Source organism: Littorina saxatilis, linkage group LG5, assembly GCF_037325665.1.
Source record: "Littorina saxatilis isolate snail1 linkage group LG5, US_GU_Lsax_2.0, whole genome shotgun sequence".
Taxonomy (NCBI): domain Eukaryota; kingdom Metazoa; phylum Mollusca; class Gastropoda; order Littorinimorpha; family Littorinidae; genus Littorina; species Littorina saxatilis.
In genome coordinates, this window is record NC_090249.1 from 35,933,461 (window position 1) to 35,956,630 (window position 23,170).

At 39.2% G+C, this 23,170-nt stretch overlaps 1 long non-coding RNA gene across 1 annotated transcript; it reads right to left on the minus strand.

The window, feature by feature from the left end:
• Positions 1-7,193: 7,193 nt before the first annotated feature.
• Positions 7,194-18,205, minus strand: LOC138966990 (uncharacterized). Its single transcript, XR_011455815.1, has 5 exons — positions 14,044-18,205; positions 13,087-13,229; positions 12,071-12,294; positions 10,986-11,150; positions 7,194-9,660 (listed from the first exon to the last, which is right to left on the minus strand). It is a non-coding gene; the product is annotated as an uncharacterized lncRNA (long non-coding RNA).
• Positions 18,206-23,170: the final 4,965 nt, after the last annotated feature.

A 23,170-nucleotide genomic window follows, 5' to 3' on the forward strand; every position in this document is an offset into this window, starting at 1 on the left:
GCTTCAAATTTGGTGGGCTTATTCAGAGAGACCCCGGACACAACCTCATCGATGAGATATTTCAACACGTGCTCTCAGCGCGCAGCGCTGAACCGATTTTGGTTCCACCTCAGCTACCCGGGCCCCCATACCGACACACCAAAGCCGCTACACCACATCACAACGCCAAAGTTCTCGCTGGATCTTTTTCAAATTTGGACACCGTATTCAGCTACACCCCGGACACAATATCATCGATGAGATATTTCAACTGATTTTGGTTTTTGTGTTCATTTCACCATTATAAGTAACTCTTCCTTATCTTCTCCAGTGTTTGGCGTTTATCTCCCTTCCTTCGTGTGGCTTTCCCGTTTGTAAGTTACTATTACTATTTTTAGAATGTCACTGCGCTGTCCACTGCGCTGTCCACAACGCTTCCCTTGTTCTTACTGTCAAAGTGAAAAGATCGAATCAATTTATAGCCACGCAAAAAATACACTCTCACCTATCTCTATATATTTATAGATACAGATATGCATATATATATACGGCTTCTCTGTGTGTGTGTGTGTTTGTGTGTGTGTGTGTGTGGGCAAAAACCTGTGTATTGTAGAGTTCTGTTTGTGATGTGGTCTAGCGGCTTTTGTCTGTCTGTGACATATCGACAATTAAAACACATGGAGCCGAACTGACGCTTTATGCGGATGATATTGCTCTATGCAAAGAGTATCAAAACAAAACCTATAAAACAGAACACAAATTCTCTAAAGAGTGGCAAACAGCTATAGATAACATTGCGAACTATATGCGGGAGAATGGCTTCACTCTCTCTGCCGAGAAAACTGTATTCGTTGTCTTTACAAACCGAAAACTGGAAGATCGAGAAAAGATACAGTTCTCACTAGATAAATCTGTTGTCTCACCCAGTCAGCAGGTGAAATATCTGGGCGTACTTTTCACCTCAAATGGACTATGGACTGCTCACTTAAAGTATCTCTTAAGCAAAGCAAATAAGACCATCAACCTTCTTAAAATACTGGCTGCCCAACCATGGGCAAAGTGCCCAGTTATTCTAACAAACATCACCAGAGCTCTTATAAGATCAAGACTATCATATGGACAGGAGGCCTACTTCTCGTCGGCTCGAAAATGGCTTGATAAGCTACAGTCAGCGGAGTGTCGTGCCCTTCGGCTTGCCCTCGGACACCCAAGGCATTCAAAGCAGGCCATTGTATACCACCAAGCAGGATTCCTCCCTCTTGACATGTGGCGGCGTAAGTGCTGCGCAGATTACAATGTTCGAGCCAACACAGTGCAAAACTCAACAAAAGAAGAGCTACAACCGCATTACAATCATATCCAAAACAAAAAGACCCACTTTGGCACTACTTTCTCCTCACTGGCTCAATTCAATGCTTCACTCTTTAGTGAAATTAGTGTCGACCCAAATGATGTGGCCCAAAACCCCATATCTCGTGATCCCTCATGGACAATGAAAGAAATGAATTTTGACACAGAATATTGCACAGCTACAAAGGATGATCAGTTATTACTCAGGACACAAGCCCTTGAGCACATTGATACTGTATACAAAGGCCATGTTCATGTTTACACAGACGGGTCAGTGTTGGATGACAAGAAGGCTGGCGCAGCTTTTGTAATCCCCAGCGATGACATGACTGGGAAATTTAAACTGTGCAACAGAAACTCGATCTTCTCAGCTGAGCTCCTTGCCATCTGCATGTCGCTTGTTCAGTTCAATCTCAAGAACACTCCAAAGCAGCCATTGAAGCATTAAGATCTAACAAAAGATCAAAAAGACATGATCTTGTCATTGCCATAAAGGAGCTGGCAAATAAAATTATAAAAAAAGGAAGCGAGATTAACCTGGTCTGGTGTCCAGCACACGTGAACGTGCCTGGCAACGAGAAAGCAGACAAAGCCGCTAAAGAAGCTGCCCAAGGCATAGGCGCCTCCGAGGTAGACCTGCCATTGTCTGCTTCTGAGATCAGTAGCCTTACAGACTCTCTTCTCTGGAGAGAATGGAGGAACAAATATATGCACAAGGCTATAAGCTCTGGCTGGCTCATTCGGGAAGCCCCATCAAAACAGATGAACACCTATAATGCATGCCCACGTGTAATAAAAAGGATTAACCGCCTAAGGGCAGAAGCTGGGAATTACCAATTTCTAGAGCTTAAATGCACCTGTCAATCCGACCTCACCATTGCTCATTTGACTTTGGAGTGTGATTTGAACTCATGCCACTTTCAACCCCTGACTCAGTTTATAAACTCAAATAGAAATATTCTGCCAAATACCTCAAAGGAAAAATTAAGCTATCTTTTAAGTTTTAATAAAGACCTTGGGTGGCAAGGTCCCAAACTTATCGCTGGACTTATGCACACGCACCCACTTGGTCCCTGGATATGAAGAGACGTTGCTGCGGCTGACGCCATTGTTTCTCATACAGCTACTATATATTTTTATCAGAACTTTTAAAAATACCATTTTATATCCAAGTATCTCTTAACACCATTTTTAATTAGATGAGCGAGAGTGTGCGGGGGGCGGGAGGGTGGTGAACCACTGTACATAAAGGGAAAGTTTGTGTGCGTGCCTGTGTGTGTTCTTAATCTAACACAAATGTCGCCAATGTTTTTACAGAGTGACGTTAAATAAACGATTTTATCATTATAATCTGTCTGTATGTTCTGGCATTTGAAAAGCCACAGCAGATAATATAGGGCTAAGAAATAAGCTCTAAAATTCTCAATCCCGTTTGACAGGACTTCGCCTTCAAAGGTGATTGTGGTGAACCGCCACGCTGTCTGTCTCTGTCTCGCGATTCACCCCGGCGAAGCCGGGTATTCCTCTAGTTCATTATATAAACATATAAACAATGCAATGAGATAGCCAGACAGACAGACAAAACAAAAGACAAGCAAATAAACGAATAAACAAACACAAACTTACACTAAGAAACAAACAATCAAACAAACAAACAAGAAGCATGTATAAAATACAAAATAGGAATTTAACACTATGCGCAAATAATTGTCACTTCGGTGGCCCACTGCAGCAACGCTATGCATTGACTCTGTTGTTTTTTGCTTGTATGTTAATTGTGTGACCTGTGTTTCATCTGCCTTGTCTCCACTGATTTCACATAAGGCCAAAAAAAAAATTGTCTGTTTCTGGAAACATGGCTAAAAAAAATAGGGTCGGTAGGTAGGGATTTTTTTTTATTTTTTTTATTTTTTTTTTACTCCAAATGTAGACCAATAAAACTAACTTTAACAAGAAGAGCAAACGCTCGATCGAGTCACTTTCGCAGTTCTGAATATTATATGAGGCATCAGATGGACAGGAAGAAATTGCTATTCACAACACAATACAGATGTAAATAATTTGATGTAAAGAATAATCCTATAAAGTTTGAATCAAATCCGATGAATAGTTTCAGAGATATGATATTTCAATTTTTTTCCTTCAAGACATACCTGTGACCTTGAAAAAGGTCAAAGGTCACCAAAGCAGACGTCAAAGTGTAGAGGTCACTGGGAGTCACGTTCACATAAAATTTGAGCCCGGTCACTTTTATAGTTTCCGAGAAAAGCCCAACGTTAAGTTGTGTGTTGCCGAACAGAAAAGGCTAGTTATCTCCCTTGTTTTTCTGATAACGTTCGTAAAAGGCTACAGATGTAAATACTTTGATGTAAAGAATAATCCTACAAAGTTTCAATCACATCCGATGAACTTTGTCAAAGATATAAAATGTCTAATTTTTCCTTTGACGCTGACCTGTGACCTTGAAAAAGGTCAAAGGTCAACGAAACCATCGTTAAAGTGTAGAGGTCATTGGAGGTCACGACTAAACAAAATATGAGCCGGATCGCTTTGATAGTTTCCGAGAAAAGTCCAACGTTAAGGTGGTGTCTACGGACGGCCGGCCGGCCGGACGGCCGGCCGGACAGACTAACACTGACCGATTACATAGAGTCACTTTTTCTCAAGTGACTCAAAAATCGCGCAAAGAGACTGGATTCACTATACATAGAGACAAGACACTCAACACATTTACAAATCGTCAGCGGACTTTCGTTTTCACACGTTTTTGTTGTTCATTTTCTCACCCTGTCCTTTACCACCAAAAAAATTAAAAAATTGTTGAGTTTGGAAAAAAAAAGGTTAGGGTCGGCGCCGAAATTTAGGGTCGGTCGGGTGACCAGAAACAGACAATTTTTTTTTTTGGCCTAAAGAGCAGGCAATGCAATAAATATACACTACTTCAAAGAATCCCCCGAGGTAAAAGTTATAAAAGGTTGTGAAGCAATTACGCCTTATAATCAGGAGTTCTTTGGGGTACCAAAGAGTCGGTCATTTCAAGGCCAACTGTGTGCGAGAATAAGGTGTTTGCACAACTATCATGTTCATGTCAGCCTGCACATGCCACAGGAGGTTACAATTCAAGTTATGAAACACGCTGAGTGATCGTCAAAGTCTTGCCTCTTTATCAAAGTGGGTAGGGTGATAACAGCCCACTTACATACTACTACATGTATAGTTGGGTCTCTTGTATCTATCTATATATCTATATCTATATATATATACGACTTGTGTCTGTGTGTGTGTGTGTGTGTGTTTGTGTGTTCCGTTCGCGATGCACGGCCAAAGTTCTCGATGGATCTGCTTCAAATTTGGTGGGCATATTTAGGTAGACCCCGGACACAACCTGGTCGATGAAAATTTTCAACACGTGCTCTCAGCGCGCAGCGCTGAACCGATTTTGGTTTTTCTGTTCATCTTCCCAGATCCATTCCCACTAACAGTCTTCCTTATCTTCTCCAGCGTTTTGCGTTTATCTCCCTTCCTTCGTGTGGCGTCAATCCATATTCTCGTTACTACGTTACTATTTTTAGAATGTCACAGCACTGTCCAGAACGCTTTCCTTGCACCCGTAAGTTGTCCTCACTGTAAAAGTGCAAAGGTCGAATCAATTTATAGCCACGCGAAAAATACACTGTCATCTATCTCTATATATTTATAGACTAGAGGAATACCCGGCTTCGCCGGGGTGAATCGCGAGACAGAGACAGACAGCGTGGCGGTTCATCACAACACAGGAGCTTGTATCAAATCGCCGGTCGATCATTATTTACAGTCCACTACTACGACATACTACTAGTACTATATACTACAAGGAATATAACGCAGAGTGCTCCGCACTGCCGACTCGCTCCGTTTCAAGCTTTCTACATCACTTTCTGCACCCCCTTCCCGAACGCACGAAACTCACACACAAACAAAAATGATTAAGCTTTCACTTCATGCAACAAACTCGAAATAACCATTCACCAACTTCGAGAAGTTTGTCAAGAACGGGCTCGGTGTCCACACCACTCCATGAGAGGAACCTGGAGCCTCGACAAATCGAAAGTGCAACTCGCGCCGATGTTTTCCGCTTTTCGTACGCTCTCAAGGGTGTACAACATTCTAGCGGCCTGCAATTAGTCCACTACAACTGACGAGTTACACAGCAGCCCCCAAACACGTGAAATGATACACAAAACATTCTCTTTGAGCTTAATATTGAGACTCAGCCGTTTCCTTCGGACGAATACAGAAGGTCATTTCCGCCAGCAATCGGCAGTCAAAAAGCGCGTGACGTTTCGATTGGTTAAAAAGAATAATAGAAAGCTTTTTTTGATTGGTTGTAAATAAATCGAAAGGAAAAATTATTCGTGAATGGCCATTACTTTTGATCATCAAGTTATCATCGAAGCAAGGATGAAGTTATTAACATGGCAAGTACTTATGTTAATGATTATGATGTGTGTGTGTGTGTGTGTGTGATCGAGTGTGAGTGTGTGTGTGTGTAGCATGGGGCAACCATATTTTTCTTTGGAATTTTTTCGAACTTTTTATATGTAACTACATTCTCCAAAGAATTGTAAAGCAGTTTAAATTTTGAAGATCAGTACATATTTGATTTTTTTTTAAATTGCGATTTTAGGGCTGCTGAAAAATTCTGCTGAAAAAATGACCGGCACCCTTTACAACCTGTCCTGCACACAATTTCAGCTAAATCCTGTTGTAATTGATTTAAAGGGCTTTCTTGTCATAAATACTATACAACAGAAATACAAACAAGTACACAAACAAAAATCAGGTATTTTTACATGATTTAGTAAAGTTTTGATTTCTATTGCCATGAGTTATCTTTTTTAATGTAAGTCTCCATTTGGCTTAAATAATCTTAATTTGTAATGTTTCATTTTTTAATTATATGAAGATATGTTGAGGCGTGTGCTAAGTTAAAACATCTAGGCTATTTCATTTTTCAAATAATGAAGATTTCTATGTCTAAGTGTTTTATAATTACACATTAATTAACATGCTTTCATTTGGAATTTCGAGGTTGTCATCGTGGATTGACGCCCGACCAAAGTTAATTGAAGCCCGACGGAGCGATTATGTTGTAATTCAATCTGACGACGATCTCTTTCCTGCTTTCATGCGATGGTAAACAGACAGAATTGGTTCTGTTCTGTTCACACACTACTTTCAGTCCACCTACCTGCAACTGCAAGGGTCAAGTCCCAAGAAATATGTATCTGTATTCCTATCTTATCACCCCAGCCAGCAAAATTTTGCGCAGCGAATGCGTGTCGCAGTCGCCAAACTCTGCGTAACAACTGCACTGGACGCATGCGTAACGCGCGCGATTTTGCAAAGCGAAATACATGCGTGACACACTCGTTTTCCCTCAGATTACGCAGACCATACGCACCTCCAGCGCACGCTTATTTGACACCAAGACAAATTCGCACTCTCCACGCAGACGTCACGATTGCTTTACGCATTCTCACGCTATTAACGTGCTCTCCACGCAGACGACACGATTGCTTTACGCATTTAACGCGCTCTTGACGCAGATGTCCTGATCATCTTACGCACTCTCCACGCAGATGTCACGAATTATTGACGCATTCTCAGGCATTACGCGCTTTTTACGCTCTCTTCACGCAGATGTCACAATTGCTGTACGCATTCTCACGCATTTGACGCACTCTCCACGCAGATGTCACAATTGCTTTACGCATTCTCACGCATTTGACGCACTCTCCACGCAGATGTCACGATTGACCTACACAATTTTACGCAGACCACACAACCGCTTTACGCACTCACAAACAAATAATGGGCAGTGCACAACATTGTATTGATCCAGAAAGACAAAGGTCAAGCGTGCAGGTTCGATAACAGAGATGATCATAATTATGTACAAGTTCTAAAACAAAAATGCAGTCAAATAAATTGATTAAAACAAAGGAGAGATTTGAATCTCGCTTATTGCCATTGTGACTTCCAGGTTTTAATTTCACTGCATTTTGACATACCAGCAGCACGGAAACAAAAATGATCAAAATACTATTCAAAGCAGAATTCAAATTGGCAGAACAAAGAATAAATAGAACAAAACCCTGATAGTCATCCTCGATACGCCGTAGTACATGCAGTGAAGAATCCAGTATAACTTATAAGAGAGAATTTTGATGTACACTCGTCACTATATCACATTGATGTAAACAAATAAATAAATAATTGGCACAGCCTAGGCATAGGCAGCAGTGAGTTGTATCAACATGTTTGAATACAGAACAGCAACAAAAAGAGAAAAAAAGTTCTACAAGCCAGCTAATAGTTGAACTTCAGATTACTAATGATATCACAAACAAACACTTAGTTAATGCCCATTCTCCAGGGATCGAAATCCAGTCAATGTACACCAAACTAGGATAACACATACATTTAGAATCTATCACGACTGCATAAAACATTGGTATGCAATTCACAAAGCAAGGAACTTGAAACATGAACATTGACATTAAACATACATATGTGCCCCACACACATTTCGGACAAGGCAGCTGAACGAAATTCAGATGTGGATGGAGCACAAAATAATTAGATGGGGCGGCGTGAAAGCATACTGGGACAAGGAACAAGCAAGAGAAAGAGGATAAGAAGATAAAAGGAAGAACAAACCGAAGAATAAGAAAGAAAAAAACAAAATAAGAGAAGGAGAGAGAAAAAAAAAAGAAAAAAAAAAGGGAAAAAAAGGGAGACAATCATATGAATGTGTACCATTTAAATAAAAGAAATTAAAAAAATTACTTTTAAAAAGGAGACATTTCAGGTTTTGATTTGAAGTGTGTTAACATATTCACATATACCAGTAACTTTGCATGGAAAAAAAAAAGTTCACAATGATTTGAAGCAAATTCAAATGCCAGAGAAAAAACAGAACAAAACCCTGATGTCATCATTGATAATCAGTGGTACGTTCAGTGAAGAAAAAACAATTGACACAACCTAGACATGGGCAGCAGTGAGTTATCAAGTTTCACTACACAAAAGTAACAACTACAATAATGAAACAAAAGGTAAAATGCCAGCTAATAGTCAAAATTCAGAACAATGATATCAAAAAGAAACACTTATTCAATGCCCCTTCTCCACTGATATGTATAAGCACACCAACATGACATAAACTCATAAATTTAAAAAAAAAACATGACATAAAACTCATAAATTAAAAAAAACTTATCAGACTGCGTAAAACATAGGTTTGCCATCTCAAAATGGATGTAAAACACGCAGCTTACTCACAAAATGATAGACAAGTCTCCAGCGGCCAGCTGCTCAGCAAACAAAATAAGGTGGCGAGGATCAATATAATTGAAATGCATTTTTTTTGCTGTTTCGGAGAGAACTTTGCCTCATTTACCTTACACTTCAAGGGCTAAATTTTTATCAGGTGCACCAAGACTTACATCTATAGAAATCCAATCATAACGGTTTTAAGAGCAAAAAAAAAAAAAGTATATTTCTAGTCTCGCTTCTAAATTCTCAACTCAACTCCAAAAAATAATAAAGAACAACAAAAACCCGCATCATGCATTGTCTCCTTCAAGCTGCCTAGGTTGTTTGCGTTCGACTCCCATAAATGACAAGGAATTGTTAAAACCTTTTCTTTCTATTTGTTCACTTTTTGTTTTCTTCTTTTCTGAACTCTTTATACTTGTATTTTATTCATTTTAATTTAGCCTGAAGGTTTGAGTCGTGTATTAAAAATCGAATATAGTGTGTAAGTGCCCTTGAACAGCTTTTCCAGAATCATGTATTCTATATTTTTAGTATGGGATACCCACAAGAAAAGTTCAAATGCATCCATGCGTCTCCACTGATAGTAATGGTAGTTGAGCACTTCCAGTTTAGTCTTCTGTCGTTCTGACACAACCTAAAAGGGTACATCATGTCTGAACATCATCTGTAGAAGAGTGTGAAGTTTAAAGCTTAGCTTAAATAATGTCCAACAAAACCCCAGACTCTTCTGTACATTACCCATCAGCCACACAGACCTGAACTGTGAAATACAATTACTCACTAGCAATTTCTCAGGCGAGTCAAATCTTACATTCATCAAATTTTTGCAACTAGCATTGTAAATAAGCCTACAGAGATTACAAAGTTCAATTACTGCAAACCAAATCATGAAGGCTCTTCCATGGCCTGTTGTCTCTTTCTTTTATCACAGGCTTCCAAAAATCAGTCTTGAACGGCCGTCTTCAAGGTCTTGACCTGTGGCACCCGTACAGCTTCACGGAACAGCCTCTGCATGACAAAACAAAAAATAACATGAACTTAGATCATCAAACAACTATCACTGATTTGAGAAAAGTCTCAAGTTTATTTCCTGACGCCTGTAAACTTGCTAAAAATCATACAGACACACAAACTTGCATACACACCATACGCTTTTACAACACACCAACTATACTTGAGTTAGGAAATTACAACACATTGTAATCCTTGTAGAAGAGAAGTAAAAAAAAATACCTACCCTAATATTTGTTTTAACCCTTTCGCTGCCAATCAAAACTTGGGTATGTGCATTCCTGACTGCCAGGGAATATTGGAGTTTGGGGTGTAATAATTCACACAAAAATCTAGCTTCAAACTGGCAGTAGGTAGGTAAGTAAAACCTATGTTGTTTTTAAAGGAAATTGAACCAAGAATCTGTTTTTAGTGTCTAATCATGGAAATGATAATTAGTTTGGCTTATAATGATGTTTAAATATGAACTTTTGAAAAATCAGCCCGGCGCATCTTCCGGTGCCTGTGGATCAAACACAGGTGGCTGTTTTGCTCGCTCCAAGAAAGGATTATAATCACTGTCATCTACCTGTTTCCAACGAATTGTCCGATAGAAGATCTCCCCCTTCCCCTGTCAGTATCCATAATCATTTGCACCGCCTGTAGCGTCAGTCCGGCTTTGTTTTTCCCTACTAGGGCCCGGTCGACAGTCACCGTTAGCCATTTTGACGAGTCGAGATTTCTCTCCCATACCCTGTCGACAAGGCCGAAAATAGCCTTCAAACGCAAAACCGCGTCACCATTTATGTTTATTCATGAGAATGAGGTATCCTACCAAGCCATTGGCTGCTATTTGTGTGTCAGCAGTGACGTAGCATTTCTGGAAAATCCCGGAACGGAGAAGACGGGTTTACCCGTCCTAAGGCGCTGCGGCTGCACAAGCGCATGACTGGTATACCCGTCATAAGGCAGCCAAGTGGTTAAAGTTACCTTTACTATGACTTTTTCTTTGGGGGCCTTCGGAAATTCATAATACATGTACTGTGACGTGCAGACGCATATGTGACGACATCATACCGTTTGCTAACATCCTTATTTCGTATGTAGTCGAAAATCCATGACACTGACAAATGAGCTCAGGAACCTGGCTTCTAGCAATTTAATGTTAAGCGTAAAAGCTTTGACAACTATCATTCACATGTGAAACATGGCAAATTTAAAATTGATTCCAAAGAACAAAATTTGAGACAGAAATAACTTGTTGTTTTGTAATTGTAGACATGGATTTTATCTTCTTCCTAAAAGGACCAGGATGATTTTACAAATTATGAAAAACAACTCACTGTCGATGGCTTTTAGTCGCAGCGTACACCATGGTCTCTTTCCCTGCCCTCCCCCAGAGCCCCCTGTCAGCAACCGTGTAGCCTATGGAACACCTTCGTCATCACAGCATCAGTAGTCGTCTTTAGTTCATGTCCACCAACCACACCGAGCTCATGGTCATGGATCTGAAACAAACAAAACAAGCCAACTGAATTCCACAAATCAAATATTCAGACAGCTCTTCTTCACATACAAACAATTCAATCTGGAAGCATCATACTGTCACCTGGAACAAAAAATCAATAATCGCACTTGCTTTAAAAAAAAAAGTTTTCAGAAGAGCAAATGGTGATTGAGTGTAGCATTGTCATAAAATGTAATCACACACCTCAGGTGACCTGCATCAATCATTCAATACTATCTCACAAATCTTCATTTGGAAAGCACAAACATAGTTAGAAGAGAGCGTCAACCGTGATACTATTCAGTGTGGACAATTTTTTTCTGACCCATAATCCGATGCCTACACAAAGTGAGAATCAGAACTCACAAGAAGGCACTGTTGCATGTTTGTGATTATTTGCTTGAGTGTAGCACTTGCAATTTTGAACTTGAGGAAACAGCGTAGCAATTTCTGTTACATCCCTGAAAACCTAGCACTAGCAGATGGCAGCTCTGGCCACAGAGCAATATTTGCATTATTTCTCACAGATGCAATAATCACAGAAAACAAAGTGGTGCATGCATTTTCCGCACCCCACATGAGAAAAAGAGGCCCATCATTGTGCGTACCCATAAGCATAGTTTTATCATCAAAATGTGTTGGTTAAATTCACAAATGTGACCAATACGCATAAACCTTGCATGAATTCCCAGGATAATGGGAAACTGGTCATGACTGAGAACTGATGAACAGTTAAGATACACCCGTGAACCGTGATGACATCTGGCATCCTCCAAAAAGCACACACTCAAGGTAACATTTAAAGCCTAAAGAGCGTCTAACAATAACATGTCACTCTCACAAGATCTTGCTACAGTTATCTGGGGAAAATAGCACAGGCATGACTGGTCTGCTTCAACAATAGCATTCAAAGCCACCTACCAGTGATCACTCCTTCGACAGATCCATCATGTGCCTTCAACATCTTCCACACTCAACAGTAAAAAGATGACTCCATCGAACAGTAGCACAGGCTCCACCATGATTCTTTGGCGACCAATTACTAAATTAGTCGCATCAGGTCCATGTGCTCCTGTAGAACCTTCTCCAGCAGCAAGAACTGATGTTTATCTTGCCGCTCTGCTCTGCTCGTAGTCTTGTGTCCGCTGAATGGAAGAAAAGAAGAACAAAAAGTCATTTACATGAAGCAATACATATTTTAGACAATCTGTCGGCCTGAAAAGAAACCATCAGCACTAAAAAACAATCTGAGCAAATGTTCAAAGTAAACGTGACATCTCTATATTTTTGAATTCAGGAGAAGATGAGGAATATATATATTGCAATCAATTTTTAAAGGGGCATACAGAGTGGCATTTGATGGGGTAAAAAGATGTAGGGACTCAGCAGTTGGAGATGAAAATTTTTGTGTGTATTTACTTCAAGCAGATTTTTTTTATTTTTTATTTTTTAGACAGAAGAACAAACACACACTAAAAATCCTTGTTTAAAGTTGAACTGACCTTAACTTTTCCTCCAAACACTAGAACTTTTTGTATTCATTCAAAAATATTCATCAAAAAGGTTAAATTTTAAATTCAATTTTGCAGACTTTGGATGAAAAGTTACTCTTCTCTGGCATCCCGCGGACACAGTTCACACTTTCTCATCAATGAGATGCCTGTGTTAAACATCAATAAAACTATTAAAATAAAATAAAAATTTAAATATAAAAATAAAATCGACCAACCGCCCCCACCCGATTTTTTTTCCCTTTGCTGGAAACAATACATTTGTTTCACTAAAACAGTAAAAGAGATCAGCTGAATTTGTTTGACACATCTGGTTATAACTAAAAGAATAAAACACAAAATAAGCCAAAGTCACAGAACAAAAAGACGCTGTCAGTGTCACTATCAATGACTCTGAATGAGACACTCATTGCTATCGAGCCATACCTGTTCATCTTCACCTTGCCGGGACGGAACGACAGTCTGCGTTACTGGCATCGGTGGCGGTGTTAAGGTCACTGTCCATCTCAGCTTTCTTCACCTTCAGTTCAAACAAGCAGTGAGCACCGTCATACTCAAGTCAAAGCTTTCTGAAAAAATAAATACTTGGAAGTTAAATAGGATCACATTGATTCCCAAACCTAACAGTAACAGTAACACGCAAACATCAAAACTGGAATATTAATTATTAAATATAAGCATCTCAATTTCACTAAATTAGTATATTTATTTTCTCTGTGATGTATTTTTTATTTTTATTTCAAAAAAATCTGTTTTTCAACTTTATCACTGCACACGCTGACACAGCCTCTGCCTGCCTCTCTAGTCTATGCATGCCTCGGGAACAAGGGTAATTTTTCTCTTTTCCGAGACTCAGACACAGAATATTCCACTATGACTATGAGTCTATGTCAGTATGCGGAACTGAAAGTTGAACATCTGTGGAAAAATAAAAAGATACAAATAAAAAAAAACCAGATATATGAAGAGCCTATTAGTATTACTACTAAAGCTCCTGACAACTGCTGCCGCAATGACTCGACCAGATTAGGAACCAACCAAAGTTCACCAAGAAACAGACAATGAGACATAAAATGATAAACGAAAATTCAGTTTTTATGGTGCCGTGAGCGACCCGCGAATCGGGATTCGGATGGTATTTTCACTCTTCCACAACTCCTTAAAAACAAACCACTGCATCAATCAACTTTATGTTTTTGGAAAAGTTAGTTCATTCATCCATCTTTCAGACAAAACAAACATGAATGAATAGAACAGTGTTCTTCTAGGCGAAAAAAAAATCGAAAGTGTGAGAAATTCTCTCTGCCATCAAACTCGGAAGCCGAAGCCGCGAGCTATCAAAAATTCAAATTCCCAAATCTTTCCTTCAGTTGATCAACTTACCTATTCTTGAAAGAAGTCAATCTTCATTTCAGAGAGAAGGATAAGATTACCTTGCATCCAATAAGCAAGTCAAAAATACAAGTCAATATGAAGAAAAAGCAAAAAAACGCCGATACAATTCTATGTGGATTTGACAGACTTCTTGCCAACAGGAAGTTGGAGATTGTCTGACAGACAAGGGAAATAACTTCAATAAATTGCTCTTTTCAGTCAAGGTAACTGTCTCCCCTGAAATTGAACTTTCATAGAGATTTTCTTCCAAAGCAAAATAAAATAAAATGAAAATATGCTGAGAACAAATTTTATGTAACCATTAACATCAGCCTTTATTTTGAGTAGATAATTAGTTTCAAAGTTACTTTAGTTTACATTTTTTTGTTTAATCTGAATTTTTTTAATGTTTTTATCGTTTTGTTATGGGTGTTCATATAGATTTCAGTTATCTTTTCTGTTCATATAATATTTTTATTATGCTTTGCCTAGATTTTTCCACGACATTATTTTGTGGAAAGCTGATTCCTACAACAATACCAAATCCCCATTACAATAATTATATTACATGCTAAAACAAGTATAATGATAATACAAATTAAAATAATCATATTTATTTTAAGATAAAAATAATCAGGATAACAATTAAGCAAATAAATGTTGGTAATAACAAAATGATTAAATAAAAATTAAATGGGAAAACCATTACATAAAATAAAAATATTTTTATTAAACTTTTAAATGCATTTTTTTTTAACCGAAACTGTCTTAAGATAAACTGAAAAATAACGGATTGAAAGTTTTTATGCAATTTTTTTTCTAAAAAAAAAAAAGAAGTTTTTGAAGAAGAATAATTATTCATAACCAAAATTTAAAAGTAAATATTTTTTAATAACATAAAATATAATAAATTATTTCATGAAGTAAATGCATAAACCCAAGGTATAAAATTAGGAAAAACAAAAATTGCAATCACCTTTTCATTGAATCCATGCGTGCTAAACACTGCGTGGTGAAGTCGTTTCGAATGCGACAATCTGCGTAAAAGTTGGCGAAAAGTAACGCGCGCGAAGCGAAGGTGTCACGAGGCCGTACGCATCCCCGCATGAAAAACGCAGAAATAACGCATGCGTCACGCAGAATCATGCTGGCTGGGCACTCTGCTCCTCTTTTGTTTTCTTTCACATACATTTTCCCTTCTTTTTCGACGGGTTTCTGGACAGCTAACTCAAAACAAATTCTTTTCATCACAAAAGCGATCTTTGGAATTGACTGATGTAGTCCGGAAGAATTCATGCATCAACTTAAGGCACGTATTTGACGTCATCACTTTGCATACCTTATGGTCTCAGTATTTCGCTGGCCTTCATATAGTTGAGGCTGTATCAATGCGCCTCGCCAGCAGGTAGCTAATGGCTTTTTTAGCAAGTGGCTATCGACAAATAGTGACCGGTAATTTTGAATGAGTTGTGGCATTCTGACCAATCACAGGATCTGTTTTATTAAAACGCAAACTTGATTGAATTACAATCTTCTTTAATACTTTACCACAAAGTTAATTATATTTGTTCCAATTAAAACACAAAACACAATTCGTCCAACCATTCATTTAGACAAGACACATGTAATGTTGTTTCTGTAGCTGAATTTAATTTTTGCTTCAGCAAAGGAAATGAATTTTAGAATATTTTGAATAACAAACTAACAAAATAAAACATTTCTTATCAAAGCAAGGCAGATACAATACAATACAATACAATACAATAACTTTATTAATCTCTAAAAGAGAAATTACATTGCTGAGCGTTTGTGTCCGTAATAATAACATACATAAAACATTCAAAATAAACATTTGTTCTTTGTCCTGAGAAAATATAGTACATTGGTTATCACATAAGAAAGTATATTAAAAATAAATTAACATGCATTCACCATCAACAATGCACAAAAGAAAGTCAGCACCTTGCCGGTTATCACATTATTGTCTAAGAGAGTAGAATGCAAAACAAAATCAACAATACTAAAACAATACAGAACACTGACCCCGTGCATCAGAGCGACAACACCAGCATCTACCGCCCCACCTGAGAATTGAAGATGTGAATTGCAGATGGAATGAACGAATTTCTGTAGCGTGTGGATCTTGCGGTTGGTTGTCTGAATCTGTTGCTCCTGTCTGTCCGTCTACTGTCAAATTCCGGTCTGAGTGGGTGCGAGTCGTCAGCCAAAATCTTCTGTACCTTGTCAGTCAGTCGTCGTTCATGTGTTGATGTGAAATTGTCCTGCTTCCTCCCAACCACCCCACTTGCTTTCCTGATGAATTTATCTAATCTATCCCTGTCTTGCTTGTTGATGTTGCCACCCCAACACACGGAGCCAAAGTACAACACACTATTGCACGTTGAAGTGTAAAACATCTGAAGGATTTCTTGTCTGATGTTAAAAGACCTGAGTTTTCTCAAAAAGTACAGGCGAGAGTGGAGTTTCTTCACAAGGGCATCAGAGTTTGGTTTCCATGTCAACTTATTGTCTATAATCACCCCCAAATACTTATACTGCTCTACCTTCTCTACGACCTCCCCCTTGATCACTATCTCCCTGTGTACATGTTCCCCCCTCCTGTTGTCCATTATCATTTCCTTTGTCTTCCCCACATTAAGCTCTAAATAGTTGTTTTCACACCACCCCACAAACCTATCTACCTCCTGCCTGTAGTCAGAGTCGTCGTCAACAGTCAGCAGTCCGGTCAGTCCAGTGTCGTCAGCAAACTTGGTTATGGGGCAGGAGTCACTAGAACTTCTGAAATCTGCTGTGTAGAGAGAAAAAAGAAAAGGTGAGAGTACTGTGCCTTGTGGTGCCCCTGTGTTTGTGCAGATTGTGTCTGAAACGGATTGCCCCCCCACCCTAACATACTGTGGCCTGTTTGTCAGGTAGTCCATAACCCAGAGGATGGTGGCTGCTGGGACATTCATGCTAAAAAGCTTCTCCGCCATTAAATGAGGCTGTATAGTATTAAAAGCGCTGGAAAAATCAAAGAACATCAAGCGAATATAAGAGCCAGGCTTTTCTAAATGAGAGTAGATCTTGTTTAAAACATTCAACACAGCATCATCAACACTCCTGTTTTTCCTGTATGCAAACTGACATGGATCAATAAAATCTTTCACACAATCACTCAGTTTGAACAAAACAACTCTCTCAAAGACTTTCATACAAACAGAAGTAAGTGCCACAGGTCTCAGGTCAATCCTTTCACACAATGTAACTTCACCACTTACTACTTGCATATTTCCTAACATTCTAGAACCCCTGGAGCAATTTTTTGATTAATGCTTTTGTGAACAAGAAACAATTAACAAGTGGTTCTATCCCATCCCCCCCCCCCCCCCCCCCCCCCCCATACAGACCATAAAATAATGCAGCATAGTCCCTACACTGTAGAGACCTCATGTTATTTCAACATAACAATAACAATAAAAACACTTTATTGTCCATTAAAATGTTACATAAAAATGGAAAATGTTCTTACTGTTAACAAATAAACAAGATTAATAAATGGTCTTTATCAATATCATCATTAACAGCTATTGTTTTTGCAGCGTAACAATAGCTAGGTTCCAATATTTAGACGAGTCAAAGATGAGTCACATTATACTTGTTCGAGTCTAAATATATATTAGACCTTATTGTTATGTTGGAAACACAATAGCGTTTATATTGCTATTCTGCCATTGTATTCTGTGTTGAAAACATGTTTTTGTCAGCAACAACTACCAGAATGGACCATGTTGCCTTTTGTGGACAACAACATGTGCATGTATCCACGGAAATCACTGAACATTGAAACACTCATGGACATGTATCATGGAGAAGACAAGAGAAGCTCTGAATGTTTGGCATTATAAGTCAATATGCCTGGTTTCATGCTTGCTTACTTATTATCTATAAATTGTTCAAAAGTCTGACTTTTGCAAGGTTTGTTCTTGTTAAAGAACTAGATTTTTTTCCATCTGCTCTTTTTTTTATTTCCTTTATATACACATAAACATAGTATAGCAGACATCATACACCGAGTTTATCAACAAAGCGCATACACACGTACATACCTAGACAAGACACAGACATAGACAGTAGGGTGGGTTGTTGAAAAGACAGGGGATATGGAAGGGGGGGGGGGGTAACTGAGGTTGTTGGGGGGGGGGGGGGTAACTGAGGTTGGGGGGGGGGGGGGGGGGAGGGGGGTAGGTGGGGACGGTGGTCACAATTTAGCCTCCAAGTATACATGGGGTTTAATTATCGGCATAAAAGTACTGTATAACCTGTTGTGAGTAAATGGGTCAGGGGGTATCACATTCAAAAATGTTCATACGAAATCAATCAATACAATTATCCTATAGCATCAATGAAAAAATTGTCTATATAAACACCACTCTTTTTCAAATTTACCATAATAATTATTTACACTAGCATTATACTTTTCGATCAAAAACCTTTGTTTAACAATTTTCACAAAAACATTTAATGTTGGGACTGACTTATTTAATTTGGCTCCAAATATACTTTGTTTGGCAAGGAGAATAAACAAATCAAAAACAGCATCCGTATGAAAGTTGTCTAAATACCCTAAAATGACAAGCTCTTTTGACAAATTCAAATCCGGGAACGTAGAAGAAGAAGAAGACAAATTCAAATTACTGCAATGTGTGAAATTTTGACATAACAATTCTGTGAAATCAGACCAAAAAAGCTTAACTCTTGTGCACTCCCAAAACAAATGTTCTAAGGTTTCCTCTTCCTGTGTACAAAAGCTACATAGTGATGTGTCAGAAATTTTCATCAAAAATAACAGGCGTTGAGTGGGAAAAATTCTATGTAGTATTCTATATTGGAACCACCTTAGGTATGTGTCTTGTGTAGTTCGCCTTATTGTCAGAAATACCTTTCCAACATTTACATCAAAATTTAATAAATCAGCCCATTTTTCCATGCACTGTAAATTGCCATCATTTTTCACAAGATGGGTATATATATGTTTTACTCCACCTATTTGTTTCCATACAACATCATCACCAATATGAAAAACATTGTTTAAAACTGCATCTAACTTTAGTCTTTTATGAAAATTCTTAACTGAGCGCATAACGCCCTCGAAAAAAACAAAATTCAGTTGTAAATTTGGATGTTTCAATGTAAAATCGTTATATGACAAAAAAACCATCGGCTCTCATCAAGTGACCGACAAGTAATAATGCCGTTTTCCATCCAATTCCTGTTAAAAATAACCTTTTTATCTATGCAAATATGTACATTATAATACAGACGCTCTGAAGCAAAATCACTCAAGGAGATGGGGACACATTTGCATGCAAAATGTTTATAATGTTTGAAAACATCTCTCCAGAAAGAATTTTGAACTCTTTGCATCAATATGTTTCCAAACTCACCTCCTCTCTTGTGAATGTTATGTACAAGTGGACACAGAGCTTTTAGAAGTTTAGTTACTTTTCCTTCACTACAAAGGACTCGCTGTAACCATGATATCTTCAGAGCTGACAAAAAGCATTTCGAGTCAAATCCACCATTTTAAGCCCCCCCCCCCCCTCTTCAAACGACTGATATGCTGTTGTTCTCTTTATTCTATCTTTCTTACCATTCCATAGAAATGAAAAAAATAACCTATTCAAATCAAACAAAAACTTATCATCAGGGTCTGGTAAACTCATAAACAGATGAGTTAACTTAGACAGCGCCAAACTCTTAATAATAAGAACTAGATTTTACACAGAATGTATTTCACCTACAGTAAGAAACAAAATGTGCAAATTGCATCGTCTGTCGACCAGCCACAGAAGCAAACCTGGCCATGTATACGTGTACCTAATACACATCCAACAACCCAGAAACATGCGTCTTTGTTTTTTAGAATGCGAAAAGGATATTGAGCAATTTCCTGCGGAATATGGCCCATTATGATTGCAGTAGGGCTGTTTGAGCCAACCCTATCACAACCCCCGAATCCCCCACGTGCCTACCAGAATAGCAATATATAAACATACCTATTATTAAGTACAAAACTTTAAAATATTACATAATAATTGAAAAATTCTGAATTCAATATGGTACACATGTAACAGAGCAAAAATCGCTAAGAACATCTAGCATGAATACAAATTAAAAATAAAAATGATTATACAGTTAAGGGGAGGCACTGGTGTTAAAAGTGATTTTTTTTGTTTCTTAACTCTTGGGTCAACAAATGTTTCAGAATTTAAGTACTCAGTCCATCTCCTGAGAAAATGAAAAAAAATAAAAATTTGGACCATCGGTTGCCATGGTAGCAATCCAAGATGGCCGCCAAACTGCCCCTTTTTAAAACCCTAAGGCTTTTTTAAAACTGCATGAAATTTTGTTTTGATGCTTGTTATTTATACTTTAGCACAATGCCGAGAAACTGATAGAGTCGTTTTTTGATATCTCAAGTCATTTAAAAAATATCAGTGATGAAAGTGAGTGATGTTGAGTTTCATGAAAAAACGCCCCCCAAAACGGTATAACTTCTCAATAAATATTTTTTTCAAGAAATCACTCTATCAGTTTCTGCAAAATAACACACTCAAGATGTATGCAAAGTTTCAACAACGCAAGTTCATAAGAAAAAAAGCCTTAGGCTTTTGAAGTGACAAAAAAGTAGTTTTGAGAAAATACACAAAACGCGAAGAAAATGTATTTTTTGTACACAAACGTTTATGAAACATGTAACAAAACAACACTAACAAAACAACAAGTCTTGCTTAGTTCCACAAGAAAAACAGAAACTAAATTCAACAAAATTTAAAATAACAACACCCAGTGTTCTGCAAGCACCAAGGAAACTGTTCGAAGGTCACAATGATCAACTCTCATCCGTTATGTTCACGCTGCGTAAAGTATGCCCATCCATAACTCCCAACTTGTTATCAGTGAAGCCTTTTATCTTGGACCTCTTTTGGACTTGCTTTGAATAATCAGGGAGTCATATGACAGTGTCCTTTACTTTCTATACTATACTGTTCAAAAAAAGAAACGCATAGCTTGTAATATTTGGTTAATTTAGTTATATGGCTACAAGGATATCCACTAAACTGCAGAAAATGTTTATCTGGTCGTCGACCTTTCGTCCATTGCCACAAGTGAGCTCTGCACGTGACGCATGCGTTATCAGTGGCTACAATGTCAAAATTGCTCATTTGGCATGACCACTCGTCATGCTTCAATGTAATCTCGTGAAACTCGGGGAAAATTGAGCTCTCACCATGTCTTCCAAAACCCATAAAAGCGGATTGTTCGCCACAAAGAAATCAGACGACAATTCAGCGACGACAGATGGCCCGATTGGGCAGAGAAGACCGCCAAATTGCATTGGGTCGTTTACAAGCAGGCCAAAGTCAAAGTGCAATCGCCAGGCACTTCCACGTGTCCCAGAGCACCATCAGTAGACTGTGGGTCAGGTTTCAAGCCACTGGCTCCGTTGCTGACTTGCCACGAGCGGGAAGACCAAGGGCGACAACTGCTGCTCACGACCGCTTCATACGGCTCCGCCACCTCCGGAATCGTTTCCTGTCGGCCTCATCTTCTGTCCAGGCTCTCCCCGGGCCACACCGATTATCGGACCAGACCGTGCGGAACCGCCTGCATGAAGCTGGTTTGAGAGCTCGCAGACCTCACAGAGGAGCTGTCCTCACCCGCCGCCATCGCCAGAACCGAGTGCAGTGGGGCAACCAGCACCTTCGCTGGACCGTCCGGAATCACTGGAGACACGTGTGGTTCAGCGACGAGTCCTACTTCCTGCTCCAGCGACATGATGGTCGGAGGAGGGTCTACCGGAGAGTAAACGAACGTTACGCGCCCAACTGTGTGGATGAGGCACCCGTTCATGGTGGTGGAGGCGTCATGGTGTGGGGGGCGATCAATACCGCTGGAAGGAGCACCCTGGTGCACGTCCAAGGGCGCATAACTGCCCAGCGATACGTGGAGGAAATTCTGCGCCCACACGCCCTTCCTCTTCTGGCTGACCAGGATGCCATATTCCAGCAGGACAACGCTCGCCCGCACACAGCACGACTCACCACCCAGTTCCTCACCGACCACCATGTCCAGGTGCTTCCCTGGCCATCCATGTCGCCAGACATGAACCCGATAGAACACCTCTGAGATGAATTGGACAGACGTGTGCGCAGGCGAGAAGAAGCGCCGGCAAATCACCGCGATCTATTGCAGGCACTTCAGGAGGAGTGGGACACCATCCCACAGCAAGATATCCGGCATCTGATCCAGTCCATGCCCAGAAGGTGCCGGGCAGTTGTTGCTGCTCAAGGCAGTCACACCCCCTACTGACTTGACAGCCTCGGCACCCAATCGTATTGATTGACTGATTGATTTGAAGATGCAAATGAACTGTGTGTGCATTCAACTGTGTCCATACCAAATTTCAAACAAATAATCTAAATATTGGATTTTCTGTTAATTTTTTCGAAAAATAAAACAAATTTGGCAAGTAGCAACTATGCGTTTCTTTTTTTGAACAGTATACAATATTTTGGTTGACTTCTGTGAATTGCCTTGCAATGCCATGGGCACTTTGGAAGCTCCTCTCCAGCTTCCACCTCTGCATCTGTAGAGACAACATAAATTCAAAATTAATATATGTCTATGACAAACTCATATACTGCTATTCACATTTTCCCAACAATGACCCTCCCCCCCCCCCCCCCCCCCTTACACACACATTTGAAAAAAGGTATTCTAATATTGTGATACATGGTAACACGATATTTGGGCGCATGCATATGTCAGTGCTGATAGTCAAGCAGTGAACAAAAAGATGTTGACAAATCATGTGAATGGTACTATTAGGCAGTGCTGATCTGGTTTACAGCTATTGCACATACATTGCATGCAGAAACCATATGGTCTGCATGGGACGTATGACCACAAGCAATGTTCACTCACTGGGCCATGTGAATGCATGTTTGTTTGAGCCACAAGAAAACTGTGATCACAGGAGCAAGCTATATATAATATGCTCGAGAAAATAAATGAGGAAAGAACAGATGTTTTGCTCCAACCCTGACAAACCTTGTGACAACCAAGCTTCACA